General features: G+C 45.9%; 24 non-coding genes and 6 pseudogenes across 24 annotated transcripts in view; all 30 read right to left on the bottom strand.

Moving 5' to 3' along the window:
• Positions 1-143: 143 nt before the first annotated feature.
• LOC144070039 (5S ribosomal RNA) lies at positions 144-262 on the bottom strand. The gene has a single exon (XR_013298985.1). It is a non-coding gene; the product is annotated as a 5S ribosomal RNA (ribosomal RNA).
• A 316-nt stretch (positions 263-578) lies between these two features.
• LOC144069697 (5S ribosomal RNA) lies at positions 579-697 on the bottom strand (annotated as a pseudogene).
• Positions 698-1,014: 317 nt separating this feature from the next.
• LOC144069696 (5S ribosomal RNA) lies at positions 1,015-1,133 on the bottom strand (annotated as a pseudogene).
• A 316-nt stretch (positions 1,134-1,449) lies between these two features.
• On the bottom strand, positions 1,450-1,568 carry LOC144070091 (5S ribosomal RNA). Its single transcript, XR_013299034.1, has one exon. It is a non-coding gene; the product is annotated as a 5S ribosomal RNA (ribosomal RNA).
• Positions 1,569-1,884: 316 nt separating this feature from the next.
• Positions 1,885-2,003, bottom strand: LOC144070243 (5S ribosomal RNA). The gene has a single exon (XR_013299180.1). It is a non-coding gene; the product is annotated as a 5S ribosomal RNA (ribosomal RNA).
• Positions 2,004-2,319: 316 nt separating this feature from the next.
• Positions 2,320-2,438, bottom strand: LOC144069614 (5S ribosomal RNA). The gene has a single exon (XR_013298664.1). It is a non-coding gene; the product is annotated as a 5S ribosomal RNA (ribosomal RNA).
• A 316-nt stretch (positions 2,439-2,754) lies between these two features.
• Positions 2,755-2,873, bottom strand: LOC144070206 (5S ribosomal RNA). Its single transcript, XR_013299143.1, has one exon. It is a non-coding gene; the product is annotated as a 5S ribosomal RNA (ribosomal RNA).
• Positions 2,874-3,189: 316 nt separating this feature from the next.
• Positions 3,190-3,308, bottom strand: LOC144070213 (5S ribosomal RNA). Its single transcript, XR_013299150.1, has one exon. It is a non-coding gene; the product is annotated as a 5S ribosomal RNA (ribosomal RNA).
• A 316-nt stretch (positions 3,309-3,624) lies between these two features.
• LOC144069753 (5S ribosomal RNA) lies at positions 3,625-3,743 on the bottom strand (annotated as a pseudogene).
• Positions 3,744-4,059: 316 nt separating this feature from the next.
• LOC144070273 (5S ribosomal RNA) lies at positions 4,060-4,178 on the bottom strand. The gene has a single exon (XR_013299208.1). It is a non-coding gene; the product is annotated as a 5S ribosomal RNA (ribosomal RNA).
• Positions 4,179-4,494: 316 nt separating this feature from the next.
• Positions 4,495-4,613, bottom strand: LOC144069917 (5S ribosomal RNA). The gene has a single exon (XR_013298866.1). It is a non-coding gene; the product is annotated as a 5S ribosomal RNA (ribosomal RNA).
• Positions 4,614-4,929: 316 nt separating this feature from the next.
• Positions 4,930-5,048, bottom strand: LOC144069772 (5S ribosomal RNA; annotated as a pseudogene).
• A 316-nt stretch (positions 5,049-5,364) lies between these two features.
• Positions 5,365-5,483, bottom strand: LOC144069771 (5S ribosomal RNA; annotated as a pseudogene).
• Positions 5,484-5,799: 316 nt separating this feature from the next.
• On the bottom strand, positions 5,800-5,918 carry LOC144069770 (5S ribosomal RNA; annotated as a pseudogene).
• A 316-nt stretch (positions 5,919-6,234) lies between these two features.
• Positions 6,235-6,353, bottom strand: LOC144069916 (5S ribosomal RNA). Its single transcript, XR_013298865.1, has one exon. It is a non-coding gene; the product is annotated as a 5S ribosomal RNA (ribosomal RNA).
• Positions 6,354-6,669: 316 nt separating this feature from the next.
• On the bottom strand, positions 6,670-6,788 carry LOC144069660 (5S ribosomal RNA). The gene has a single exon (XR_013298708.1). It is a non-coding gene; the product is annotated as a 5S ribosomal RNA (ribosomal RNA).
• Positions 6,789-7,104: 316 nt separating this feature from the next.
• On the bottom strand, positions 7,105-7,223 carry LOC144070129 (5S ribosomal RNA). Its single transcript, XR_013299071.1, has one exon. It is a non-coding gene; the product is annotated as a 5S ribosomal RNA (ribosomal RNA).
• A 316-nt stretch (positions 7,224-7,539) lies between these two features.
• On the bottom strand, positions 7,540-7,659 carry LOC144069623 (5S ribosomal RNA). Its single transcript, XR_013298673.1, has one exon. It is a non-coding gene; the product is annotated as a 5S ribosomal RNA (ribosomal RNA).
• Positions 7,660-7,975: 316 nt separating this feature from the next.
• LOC144069534 (5S ribosomal RNA) lies at positions 7,976-8,094 on the bottom strand. The gene has a single exon (XR_013298591.1). It is a non-coding gene; the product is annotated as a 5S ribosomal RNA (ribosomal RNA).
• Positions 8,095-8,410: 316 nt separating this feature from the next.
• LOC144070268 (5S ribosomal RNA) lies at positions 8,411-8,529 on the bottom strand. Its single transcript, XR_013299203.1, has one exon. It is a non-coding gene; the product is annotated as a 5S ribosomal RNA (ribosomal RNA).
• Positions 8,530-8,845: 316 nt separating this feature from the next.
• LOC144069945 (5S ribosomal RNA) lies at positions 8,846-8,964 on the bottom strand. Its single transcript, XR_013298894.1, has one exon. It is a non-coding gene; the product is annotated as a 5S ribosomal RNA (ribosomal RNA).
• Positions 8,965-9,280: 316 nt separating this feature from the next.
• Positions 9,281-9,399, bottom strand: LOC144069565 (5S ribosomal RNA). Its single transcript, XR_013298620.1, has one exon. It is a non-coding gene; the product is annotated as a 5S ribosomal RNA (ribosomal RNA).
• Positions 9,400-9,715: 316 nt separating this feature from the next.
• Positions 9,716-9,834, bottom strand: LOC144069516 (5S ribosomal RNA). The gene has a single exon (XR_013298574.1). It is a non-coding gene; the product is annotated as a 5S ribosomal RNA (ribosomal RNA).
• Positions 9,835-10,150: 316 nt separating this feature from the next.
• On the bottom strand, positions 10,151-10,269 carry LOC144069986 (5S ribosomal RNA). The gene has a single exon (XR_013298932.1). It is a non-coding gene; the product is annotated as a 5S ribosomal RNA (ribosomal RNA).
• A 316-nt stretch (positions 10,270-10,585) lies between these two features.
• LOC144069930 (5S ribosomal RNA) lies at positions 10,586-10,704 on the bottom strand. Its single transcript, XR_013298879.1, has one exon. It is a non-coding gene; the product is annotated as a 5S ribosomal RNA (ribosomal RNA).
• Positions 10,705-11,020: 316 nt separating this feature from the next.
• LOC144070159 (5S ribosomal RNA) lies at positions 11,021-11,139 on the bottom strand. The gene has a single exon (XR_013299099.1). It is a non-coding gene; the product is annotated as a 5S ribosomal RNA (ribosomal RNA).
• A 317-nt stretch (positions 11,140-11,456) lies between these two features.
• LOC144069437 (5S ribosomal RNA) lies at positions 11,457-11,575 on the bottom strand. The gene has a single exon (XR_013298497.1). It is a non-coding gene; the product is annotated as a 5S ribosomal RNA (ribosomal RNA).
• Positions 11,576-11,891: 316 nt separating this feature from the next.
• LOC144069474 (5S ribosomal RNA) lies at positions 11,892-12,010 on the bottom strand. Its single transcript, XR_013298533.1, has one exon. It is a non-coding gene; the product is annotated as a 5S ribosomal RNA (ribosomal RNA).
• A 316-nt stretch (positions 12,011-12,326) lies between these two features.
• LOC144070267 (5S ribosomal RNA) lies at positions 12,327-12,445 on the bottom strand. The gene has a single exon (XR_013299202.1). It is a non-coding gene; the product is annotated as a 5S ribosomal RNA (ribosomal RNA).
• Positions 12,446-12,761: 316 nt separating this feature from the next.
• LOC144070001 (5S ribosomal RNA) overlaps positions 12,762-12,791 on the bottom strand; it is a 119-nt gene continuing 89 nt past the window's right edge. Inside the window, exon 1 of the ribosomal RNA XR_013298948.1 lies at positions 12,762-12,791. This exon is cut by the window's right edge and continues 89 nt beyond it. This is a non-coding gene — a ribosomal RNA (5S ribosomal RNA).

Here is a 12,791-nt window from a genome sequence, read left to right as displayed (position 1 = left end):
TCTACAACTACGGGAATGAAGATTATCAGAAGGAGAGTTTCAATAAAATGTTGTGAGATGTGCAGAGGAGGGAAGTCTTTCATGATTTAGGAGGTCAAAAGGAGATGAACATCCATGAAATGTCGAAAATGGTTTTGACAAGATGCTTACAGCACCTGGTATTCCCAAGCGGTCTCCCATCCAGGTACTAACCAGGCCCAACCCTGATTAGCTTCCGAGATCAGACGAGATCGGGCGTTTTCAGGGTAGTATGGCCGTGAGCAACATTGTCGCTGAACAAATCCCCTTTGGAAATCCGAACGGTCCATAGTCTTGCATGTGGATCGTGTATTTGGATATTTGGATCGGGTGTGGAGGGTGAGGGGTCCTCTTTGGAGAACCCTTCGTTAAAGGAGTCGACTTTGTTGCCGCTTGCTCTTCTTTTGCTTTATTACTTCTACAACTACGGGAATGAAGATTATCAGAAGGAGAGCTTCAATAAAATGTTGTGAGATGTGCAGAGGAGGGAAGTCTTTCATGATTTAGGTTGTCAAAAGGAGATGAACATCCATGAAATGTCGAAAATGGTTTTGACAAGATGCTTACAGCAGATGGTATTCCCAAGCGGTCTCCCATCCAGGTACTAACCAGGCCCAACCCTGCTTAGCTTCCGAGATCAGACGAGATCGGGCGTTTTCAGGGTAGTATGGCCGTGAGAAACATTGCCGCTGAACAAATCCCCTTTGGAAATCCGAACGGTCCATATCTCTTGCATGTGGATCGTGTATTTGGATATTTGGATCGGGTGTGGAGGGTGAGGGGTCCTCTTTGGAGAACCCTTCGTTAAAGGAGTCGACTTTGTTGCCGCTTGCTCTTCTTTTGCTTTATTACTTCTACAACTACGGGAATGAAGATTATCAGAAGGAGAGCTTCAATAAAATGTTGTGAGATGTGCAGAGGAGGGAAGTCTTTCATGATTTAGGAGGTCAAAAGGAGATGAACATCCATGAAATGTCGAAAATGGTTTTGACAAGATGCTTACAGCACCTGGTATTCCCAAGCGGTCTCCCATCCAGGTACTAACCAGGCCCAAACCTGCTTAGCTTCCGAGATCAGACGAGAGCGGGCGTTTTCTGGGTAGTATGGCCGTGAGCAACATTGTCGCTGAACAAATCCCCTTTGGAAATCTGAACGGTCCATAGTCTTGCATGTGGATCGTTTATTTGGATATTTGGATCCGGTGTGGAGGGTGAGTGGTCCTCTTTGGAGAACCCTTCGTTAAAGGAGTCGACTTTGTTGCCGCTTGCTCTTCTTTTGCTTTATTACTTCTACAACTACGCGAATGAAGATTATCAGAAGGAGAGCTTCAATAAAATGTTGTGAGATGAGGAGAGGAGGGAAGTCTTTCATGATATAGGAGGTCAAAAGGAGATGAACATCCATGAAATGTCGAAAATGGTTTTGACAAGATGCTTACAGCACCTGGTATTCCCAAGCAGTCTCCCATCCAGGTACTAACCAGGCCCAACCCTGCTTAGCTTCCGAGATCAGACGAGATCGGGCGTTTTCAGGGAAGTATGGCCGTGAGCAACATTGTCGCTGAACAAATCCCCTTTGGAAATCCGAACGGTCCATAGTCTTGCATGTGGATCGTGTATTTGGATATTTGGATCTGGTGTGGAGGGTGAGTGGTCCTCTTTGGAGAACCCTTCGTTAAAGGAGTCGACTTTGTTGCCGCTTGCTCTTCTTTTGCTTTATTACTTCTACAACTACGCGAATGAAGATTATCAGAAGGAGAGCTTCAATAAAATGTTGTTAGATGTGCAGAGGAGGGAAGTCTTTCATGATTTAGGAGGTCAAAAGGAGATGAACATCCATGAAATGTCGAAAATGGTTTTGACAAGATGCTTACAGCACCTGGTATTCCCAAACGGTCTCCCATCCAGGTACTAACCAGGCCCAACCCTGCGTAGCTTCCGAGATCAGACGAGATCGGGCGTTTTCAGGGTAGTATGGCCGTGAGCAACATTGTCGCTGAACAAATCCCCTTTGGAAATCCGAACGGTCCATAGTCTTGCATGTGGATCGTGTATTTGGATATTTGGATCGGGTGTGGAGGGTGAGGGGTCCTCTTTGGAGAACCCTTCGTTAAAGGAGTCGACTTTGTTGCCGCTTGCTCATCTTTTGCTTTATTACTTCTACAACTACGGGAATGAAGATTATCAGAAGGAGAGTTTCAATAAAATGTTGTGAGATGTGCAGAGGAGGGAAGTCTTTCATGATTTAGGAGGTCAAAAGGAGATGAACATCCATGAAATGTCGAAAATGGTTTTGACAAGATGCTTACAGCACCTGGTATTCCCAAGCAGTCTCCCATCCAGGTACTAACCAGGCCCAACCCTGATAAGCTTCCGAGATCAGACGAGATCGGGCGTTTTCAGGGTAGTATGGCCGTGAGCAACACTGTCGCTGAACAAATCCCCTTTGGAAATCCGAACGGTCCATAGTCTTGCATGTGGATCGTGTATTTGGATATTTGGATCGGGTGTGGAGGGTGAGGGGTCCTCTTTGGAGAACCCTTCGTTAAAGGAGTCGACTTTGTTGCCGCTTGCTCTTCTTTTGCTTTATTACTTCTACAACTACGGGAATGAAGATTATCAGAAGGAGAGCTTCAATAAAATGTTGTGAGATGTGCAGAGGAGGGAAGTCTTTCATGATTTAGGAGGTCAAAAGGAGATGAACATCCATGAAATGTCGAAAATGGTTTTGACAAGATGCTTACAGCACCTGGTATTCCCAAGCGGTGTCCCATCCAGGTACTAACCAGGCCCAACCCTGCTTAGCTTCCGAGATCAGACGAGATCGGGCGTTTTCAGGGTAGTATGGCCGTGAGTAACATTGTCGCTGAACAAATCCCCTTTGGAAATCCGAACGGTCCATAGTCTTGCATGTGGATCATGTATTTGGATATTTGGATCGGGTGTGGAGGGTGAGGGGTCCTCTTTGGAGAACCCTTCGTTAAAGGAGTCGACTTTGTTGCCGCTTGCTCTTCTTTTGCTTTATTACTTCTACAACTACGGGAATGAAGATTATCAGAAGGAGAGCTTCAATAAAATGTTGTGAGATGTGCAGAGGAGGGAAGTCTTTCATGATTTAGGAGGTCAAAAGGAGATGAACATCCATGAAATGTCGAAAATGGTTTTGACAATATGCTTACAGTACCTGGTATTCCCAAGCGGTCTCCCATCCAGGTACTAACCAGGCCCAACCCTGCTTAGCGTCCGAGATCAGACGAGATCGGGCGTTTTCAGGGTAGTATGGCCGTGAGCAACATTGTCGCTGAACAAATCCCCTTTGGAAATCCGAACGGTCCATAGTCTTGCATGTGGATCGTGTATTTGGATATTTGGATCGGGTGTGGAGGGTGAGGGGTCCTCTTTGGAGAACCCTTCGTTAAAGGAGTCGACTTTGTTGCCGCTTGCTCTTCTTTTGCTTTATTACTTCTACAACTACGGGAATGAAGATTATCAGAAGGAGAGCTTCAATAAAATGTTGTGAGATGTGCAGAGGAGGGAAGTCTTTCATGATTAAGGTTGTCAAAAGGAGATGAACATCCATGAAATGTCGAAAATGGTTTTGACAAGATGCTTACAGCAGCTGGTATTCACAAGCGGTCTCCCATCCAGGTACTAACCAGGCCCAACCCTTCTTGGCTTCCGAGATCAGACGAGATCGGGCGTTTTCAGGGTAGTATGGCCGTGAGCAACATTGTCGCTGAACAAATCCCCTTTGGAAATCCGAACGGTCCATAGTCTTGCATGTGGATCGTTTATTTGGATATTTGGATCCGGTGTGGAGGGTGAGTGGTCCTCTTTGGAGAACCCTTCGTTAAAGGAGTCGACTTTGTTGCCGCTTGCTCTTCTTTTGCTTTATTACTTCTACAACTACGGGAATGAAGATTATCAGAAGGAGAGCTTCAATAAAATGTTGTGAGATGAGGAGAGGAGGGAAGTCTTTCATGATTTAGGAGGTCAAAAGGAGATGAACATCCATGAAATGTCGAAAATGGTTTTGACAAGATGCTTACAGCACCTGGTATTGCCAAGCGGTCTCCCACCCAGGTACTAACCAGGCCCAACCCTGCTTAGCTTCCGAGATCAGACGAGATCGGGCGTTTTCAGGGTAGTATGGCCGTGAGCAACATTGTCGCTGAACAAATCCCCTTTGGAAATCCGAACGGTCCATAGTCTTGCATGTGGATCGTTTATTTGGATATTTGGATCCGGTGTGGAGGGTGAGTGGTCCTCTTTGGAGAACCCTTCGTTAAAGGAGTCGACTTTGTTGCCGCTTGCTCTTCTTTTGCTTTATTACTTCTACAACTACGGGAATGAAGATTATCAGAAGGAGAGCTTCAATAAAATGTTGTGAGATGAGGAGAGGAGGGAAGTCTTTCATGATTTAGGAGGTCAAAAGGAGATGAACATCCATGAAATGTCGAAAATGGTTTTGACAAGATGCTTACAGCACCTGGTATTCCCAAGCGGTCTCCCATCCAGGTACTAACCAGGCCCAACCCTGCTTAGCTTCCGAGATCAGACGAGATCGGGCGTTTTCAGGGAAGTATGGCCGTGAGCAACATTGTCGCTGAACAAATCCCCTTTGGAAATCCGAACGGTCCATAGTCTTGCATGTGGATCGTGTATTTGGATATTTGGATCTGGTGTGGAGGGTGAGTGGTCCTCTTTGGAGAACCCTTCGTTAAAGGAGTCGACTTTGTTGCCGCTTGCTCTTCTTTTGCTTTATTACTTCTACAACTACGCGAATGAAGATTATCAGAAGGAGAGCTTCAATAAAATGTTGTGAGATGTGCAGAGGAGGGAAGTCTTTCATGATTTAGGAGGTCAAAAGGAGATGAACATCCATGAAATGTCGAAAATGGTTTTGACAAGATGCTTACAGCACCTGGTATTCCCAAGCGGTCTCCCATCCAGGTACTAACCAGGCCCAACCCTCCGTAGCTTCCGAGATCAGACGCAATCGGGCGTTTTCAGGGTAGTATGGCCTTGAGCAACATTGTCGCTGAACAAATCCCCTTTGGAAATCCGAACGGTCCATAGTCTTGCATGTGGATCGTGTATTTGGATATTTGGATCGGGTGTGGAGGGTGAGGGGTCCTCTTTGGAGAACCCTTCGTTAAAGGAGTCGACTTTGTTGCCGCTTGCTCTTCTTTTGCTTTATTACTTCTACAACTACGGGAATGAAGATTATCAGAAGGGGAGTTTCAATAAAATGTTGTGAGATGTGCAGAGGAGGGAAGTCTTTCATGATTTAGGAGGTCAAAAGGAGATGAACATCCATGAAATGTCGAAAATGGTTTTGACAAGATGCTTACAGCACCTGGTATTCCCAAGCGGTCTCCCATCCAGGTACTAACCAGGCCCAACCCTCCGTAGCTTCCGAGATCAGACGCAATCGGGCGTTTTCAGGGTAGTATGGCCTTGAGCAACATTGTCGCTGAACAAATCCCCTTTGGAAATCCGAACGGTCCATAGTCTTGCATGTGGATCGTGTATTTGGATATTTGGATCGGGTGTGGAGTGTGAGGGGTCCGTTTTGGAGAACCCTTCGTTAAAGGAGTCGACTTTGTTGCCGCTTGCTCTTCTTTTGCTTTATTACTTCTACAACTACGGGAATGAAGATTATCAGAAGGGGAGTTTCAATAAAATGTTGTGAGATGTGCAGAGGAGGGAAGTCTTTCATGATTTAGGAGGTCAAAAGGAGATGAACATCCATGAAATGTCGAAAATGGTTTTGACAAGATGCTTACAGCACCTGGTATTCCCAAGCGGTCTCCCATCCAGGTACTAACCAGGCCCAACCCTCCGTAGCTTCCGAGATCAGACGCAATCGGGCGTTTTCAGGGTAGTATGGCCTTGAGCAACATTGTCGCTGAACAAATCCCCTTTGGAAATCCGAACGGTCCATAGTCTTGCATGTGGATCGTTTATTTGGATATTTGGATCCGGTGTGGAGGGTGAGTGGTCCTCTTTGGAGAACCCTTCGTTAAAGGAGTCGACTTTGTTGCCGCTTGCTCTTCTTTTGCTTTATTACTTCTACAACTACGCGAATGAAGATTATCAGAAGGAGAGCTTCAATAAAATGTTGTGAGATGAGGAGAGGAGGGAAGTCTTTCATGATTTAGGAGGTCAAAAGGAGATGAACATCCATGAAATGTCGAAAATGGTTTTGACAAGATGCTTACAGCACCTGGTATTCCCAAGCGGTCTCCCATCCAGGTACTAACCAGGCCCAACCCTGCTTAGCTTCCGAGATCAGACGAGATCGGGCGTTTTCAGGGAAGTATGGCCGTGAGCAACATTGTCGCTGAACAAATCCCCTTTGGAAATCCGAACGGTCCATAGTCTTGCATGTGGATCGTGTATTTGGATATTTGGATCGGGTGTGGAGTGTGAGGGGTCCTCTTTGGAGAACCCTTCGTTAAAGGAGTCGACTTTGTTGCCGCTTGCTCTTCTTTTGCTTTATTACTTCTACAACTACGGGAATGAAGATTATCAGAAGGAGAGCTTCAATAAAATGTTGTGAGATGTGCAGAGGAGGGAAGTCTTTCATGATTTATGAGGTCAAAAGGAGATGAACATCCATGAAATGTCGAAAATGGTTTTGACAAGATGCTTACAGCACCTGGTATTCCCAAGCGGTCTCCCATCCAGGTAGTAACCAGGCCCAACCCTGCTTAGCTTCCGAGATCAGACGAGATCGGGCATTTTCAGGGTATTATGGCTGTGAGCAACATTGTCGCTGAACAAATCCCCTTTGGAAATCCGAACGGTCCATAGTCTTGCATGTGGATCGTGTATTTGGATATTTGGATCGGGTGTGGAGGGTGAGGGGTCCTCTTTGGAGAACCCTTTGTTAAAGGAGTCGACTTTGTTGCCGCTTGCTCTTCTTTTGCTTTATTACTTCTTCAACTACGGGAATGAAGATTATCAGAAGGAGAGCTTCAATAAAATGTTGTGAGATGTGCAGAGGAGGGAAGTCTTTCATGATTTAGGAGGTCAAAAGGAGATGAACATCCATGAAATGTCGAAAATGGTTTTGACAAGATGCTTACAGCACCTGGTATTCCCAAGCGGTCTCCCATCCAGGTACTAACCAGGCCCAACCCTGCTTAGCTTCCGAGATCAGATGAGACCGGGCGTTTTCAGGGTAGTATGGCCGTGATCAACATTGTTGCTGAACAAATCCCCTTTGGAAATCCGAACGGTCCATAGTCTTGCATGTGGATCGTGTATTTGGATATTTGGATCGGGTGTGGAGGGTGAGGGGTCCTCTTTGGAGAACCCTTCGTTAAAGGAGTCGACTTTGTTGCCGCTTGCTCTTCTTTTGCTTTATTACTTCTACAACTACGGGAATGAAGATTTTCAGAAGGAGAGCTTCAATAAAATGTTGTGAGATGTGCAGAGGAGGGAAGTCTTTCATGATTTAGGAGGTCAAAAGGAGATGAACATCCATGAAATGTCGAAAATGGTTTTGACAAAATGCTTACAGCACCTGGTATTCCCAAGTGGTCTCCCATCCAGGTACTTAACCAGGCCCAACCCTGCTTAGCCTCCGAGATCAGGCGAGATCGGGCGTTTTCAGGGTAGTATGGCCGTGAGCAACATTGTCGCTGAACAAATCCCCTTTGGAAATCCGAACGGTCCATAGTCTTGCATGTGGATCGTGTATTTGGATATTTGGATCGGGTGTGGAGGTTGAGGGGTCCTCTTTGGAGAACCCTTCGTTAAAGGAGTCGACTTTGTTGCCGCTTGCTCTTCTTTTGCTTTATTACTTATACAACTACGGGAATGAAGATTTTCAGAAGGAGAGCTTCAATAAAATGTTGTGAGATGTGCAGAGGAGGGAAGTCTTTCATGATTTAGGAGGTCAAAAGGAGATGAACATCCATGAAATGTCGAAAATGGTTTTGACAAGATGCTTACAGCACCTGGTATTCCCAAGCGGTCTCCCATCCAGGTACTAACCAGGCCCAACCCTGCTTAGCTTCCGAGATCAGACGAGATCCGGCGTTTTCAGGGTAGTATGTCCGTGAGCAACATTGTCGCTGAACAAATCCCCTTTGGAAATCCGAACGGTCCATAGTCTTGCATGTGGATCGTGTATTTGGATATTTGGATCGGGTGTGGAGGGTGAGGGGTCGTCTTTGGAGAACCCTTCGTTAAAGGAGTCGACTTTGTTGCTGCTTGCCTTTCTTTTGCTTTATTACTTCTACAACTACGGGAATGAAGATTATCAGAAGGAGAGCTTCAATAAAATGTTGTGAGATGTGCAGAGGAGGGAAGTCTTTCATGATTTAGGAGGTCAAAAGGAGATGAACATCCATGAAATGTCGAAAATGGTTTTGACAAGATGCTTACAGCACCTGGTATTCCCAAGCAGTCTCCCATCCAGGTACTAACCAGGCCCAACCTTGCTTAGCTTCCGAGATCAGACGAGATCGGGCGTTTTCAGGGTAGTATGGCCGTGAGCAACATTGTCGCTGAACAAATCCCCTTTGGAAATCCGAACGGTCCATAGTCTTGCATGTGGATCGTGTATTTGGATATTTGGATCGGTTGTGGAGGGTGAGGGGCCCTCTTTGGAGAACCCTTCGTTAAAGGAGTCGACTTTGTTGCCGCTTGCTCTTCTTTTGCTTTATTACTTCTACAACTACGGGAATGAAGATTATCAGAAGGAGAGCTTCAATAAAATGTTGTGAGATGTGCAGAGGCGGGAAGTCTTTCATGATTTAGGAGGTCAAAAGGAGATGAACATCCATGAAATGTCGAAAATGGTTTTGACAAGATGCTTACAGCACCTGGTATTCCCAAGCGGTCTCCCATCCTGGTACTAACCAGGCCCAACCCTGCTTAACTTCCAAGATCAGACGAGATCGGGCGTTTTCAGGGTAGTATGGCCGTGAGCAACATTGTCGCTGAACAAATCCCCTTTGGAAATCCGAACGGTCCATAGTCTTGCATGTGGATCGTGTATTTGGATATTTGGATCCGGTGTGGAGGGTGAGTGGTCCTCTTTGGAGAACCCTTCGTTAAAGGAGTCGACTTTGTTGCCGCTTGCTCTTCTTTTGCTTTATTACTTCTACAACTACGGGAATGAAGATTATCAGAAGGAGAGCTTCAATAAAATGTTGTGAGATGTGCAGAGTAGGGAAGTCTTTCATGATTTAGGATGTCAAAAGGAGATGAACATCCATGAAATGTCGAAAATGGTTTTGACAAGATGCTTACAGCACCTGGTATTCCCAAGCGGTCTCCCATCCAGGCACTAACCAGGCCCAACCCTGCTTAGCTTCCGAGATCAGACGAGAGCGGGCGTTTTCAGGGTAGTATGGCCGTGAGCAACATTGTCGCTGAACAAATCCCCTTTGGAAATCCGAACGGTCCATAGTCTTGCATGTGGATCGTGTATTTGGATATTTTGATCTGGTGTGGAGGGTGAGGGGTCCTCTTTGGAGAACCCTTCGTTAAAGGAGTCGACTTTGTTGCCGCTTGCTCTTCTTTTGCTTTATTACTTCTACAACTACGGGAATGAAGATTATCAGAAGGAGAGCTTCAATAAAATGTTGTGAGATGTGCAGAGGAGGGAAGTCTTTCATGATTTAGGTTGTCAAAAGGAGATGAACATCCATGAAATGTCGAAAATGGTTTTGACAAGATGCTTACAGCACCTGGTATTCCCAAGCGGTCTCCCATCCAGGTACTAACCAGACCCAACCCTGCTTAGCTTCCAAGATCAGACGAGATCAGGCGTTTTCAGGGTAGTATGGCCGTGAGCAACATTGTCGCTGAACAAATCCCCTTTGGAAATCCGAACGGTCCATAGTCTTGCATGTGGATCGTGTATTTGGATATTTGGATCCGGTGTGGAGGGTGAGTGGTCCTCTTTGGAGAACCCTTCGTTAAAGGAGTCGACTTTGTTGCCGCTTGCTATTCTTTTGCTTTATTACTTCTACAACTACGGGAATGAAGATTATCAGAAGGAGAGCTTCAATAAAATGTTGTGAGATGTGGAGAGGAGGGAAGTCTTTCATGATTTAGGAGGTCAAAAGGAGATGAACATCCATAAAATGTCGAAAATGGTTTTGACAAGATGCTTACAGCACCTGGTATTCCCAAGCAGTCTCCCATCCAAGTACTAACCAGGCCCAACCCTGCTTAGCTTCCGAGATCAGACGAGATCGGGCGTTTTCAGGGTAGTATGGCCGTGAGCAACATTGTCGCTGAACAAATCCCCTTTGGAAAGCCGAACGGTCCATAGTCTTGCATGTGGATCGTGTATTTGGATATTTGGATCGGGTGTGGAGGGTGAGGGGTCCACTTTGGAGAACCCTTCGTCAAAGGAGTCAACTTTGTTGCCGCTTGCTCTTCTTTTGCTTTATTACTTCTACAACTACGGGAATGAAGATTATCAGAAGGAGAGCTTCAATAAAATGTTGTGAGATGTGCAGAGGAGGGAAGTCTTTCATGATTTAGGAGGTCAAAAGGAGATGAACATCCATGAAATGTCGAAAATGGTTTTGACAAGATGCTTACAGCACCTGGTATTCCCAAGCGGTCTCCCATCCAGGTACTAACCAGGCCCAACCCTGCTTAGCTTCCGAGATCAGACGGGATCGGGCGTTTTCAGGGTAGTACGGCCGTGAGCAACATTGTCGCTGAACAAATCCCCTTTGGAAATCCGAACGGTCCATAGTCTTGCATGTGGATCGTGTATTTGGATATTTGGATCGGGTGTGGAGGGTGAGGGGTCCTCTTTGGAGAACCCTTCGTTAAAGGAGTCGACTTTGTTGCCGCTTGCTCTTCTTTTGCTTTATTACTTCTACAACTACGGGAATGAAGATTATCAGAAGGAGAGCTTCAATAAAATGTTGTGAGATGTGCAGAGGAGGGAAGTCTTTCATGATTTAGGAGGTCAAAAGGAGATGAACATCCATGAAATGTCGAAAATGGTTTTGACAAGATGCTTACAGCACCTGGTATTCCCAAGCGGTCTCCCATCCAGGTACTAACCAGGCCCAACCCTGCGTAGCTTCCGAGATCAAATGAGATCGGGCGTTTTCAGGGTAGTATGGCCGTGAGCAACATTGTCTCTGAACAAATCCCCTTTGGAAATCCGAACAGTCCATATCTCTTGCATGTGGATCGTGTATTTGGATATTTGGATCTGGTGTGGAGGGTGAGGGGTCCTCTATGGAGAACCCTTCTTTAAAGGAGTCGACTTTGTTGCCGCTTGCTCTTCTTTTGCTTTATTACTTCTACAACTACGGGAATGAAGATTATCAGAAGGAGAGCTTCAATAAAATGTTGTGAGATGTGCAGAGGAGGGAAGTCTTTCATGATTTAGGAGGTCAAAAGGAGATGAACATCCATGAAATGTCGAAAATGGTTTTGACAAGATGCTTACAGCACCTGGTATTCCCAAGCGGTCTCCCATCCAGGTACTAACCAGGCCCAACCCTGATCAGCTTCCGAGATCAGACGAGATCGGGCGTTTTCAGGGTAGTATGGCCGTGAGCAACATTGTCGCTGAACAAATCCCCTTTGGAAATCCGAACGGTCCATAGTCTTGCATGTGGATCGTGTATTTGGATATTTGGATCAGGTGTGGAGGGTGAGGGGTCCTCTTTGGAGAACCCTTCGTTAAAGGAGTCGACTTTGTTGCCGCTTGCTCTTCTTTTGCTTTATTACTTCTACAACTACGGGAATGAAGATTATCAGAAGGAGAGCTTCAATAAAATGTTGTGAGATGTGGAGAGGAGGGAAGTCTTTCATGATTTAGGAGGTCAAAAGGAGATGAACATCCATGAAATGTCGAAAATGGTTTTGACAAGATGCTTACAGCACCTGGTATTGCCAAGCGGTCTCCCACCCAGGTACTAACCAGGCCCAACCCTGCTTAGCTTCCGAGCTCAGACGAGATCGGGCGTTTTCAGGGTAGTATGGCCGTGAGCAACATTGTCGCTGAACAAATCCCCTTTGGAAATCCGAACGGTCCATAGTCTTGCATGTGGATCGTGTATTTGGATATTTGGATCGGGTGTGGAGGGTGAGGGGTCGTCTTTGGAGAACCCTTCGTTAAAGGAGTCGACTTTGTTGCTGCTTGCCTTTCTTTTGCTTTATTACTTCTACAACTACGGGAATGAAGATTATCAGAAGGAGAGCTTCAATAAAATGTTGTGAGATGTGCAGAGGAGGGAAGTCTTTCATGATTTAGGAGGTCAAAAGGAGATGAACATCCATGAAATGTCGAAAATGGTTTTGACAAGATGCTTACAGCACCTGGTATTCCCAAGCAGTCTCCCATCCAGGTACTAACCAGGCCCAACCTTGCTTAGCTTCCGAGATCAGACGAGATCGGGCGTTTTCAGGGTAGTATGGCCGTGAGCAACATTGTCGCTGAACAAATCCCCTTTGGAAATCCGAACGGTCCATAGTCTTGCATGTGGATCGTGTATTTGGATATTTGGATCGGTTGTGGAGGGTGAGGGGTCCTCTTTGGAGAACCCTTCGTTAAAGGAGTCGACTTTGTTGCCGCTTGCTCTTCTTTTGCTTTATTACTTCTACAACTACGGGAATGAAGATTATCAGAAGGAGAGCTTCAATAAAATGTTGTGAGATGTGCAGAGGCGGGAAGTCTTTCATGATTTAGGAGGTCAAAAGGAGATGAACATCCATGAAATGTCGAAAATGGTTTTGACAAGATGCTTACAGCACCTGGTATTCCCAAGCGGT

This window comes from Stigmatopora argus, chromosome 24 (genome assembly GCF_051989625.1).
Source record: "Stigmatopora argus isolate UIUO_Sarg chromosome 24, RoL_Sarg_1.0, whole genome shotgun sequence".
NCBI lineage: Eukaryota > Metazoa > Chordata > Actinopteri > Syngnathiformes > Syngnathidae > Stigmatopora > Stigmatopora argus.
Note: the sequence above shows the minus strand (reverse complement) of the source record. Positions and strands in the feature narration are given on the sequence as shown.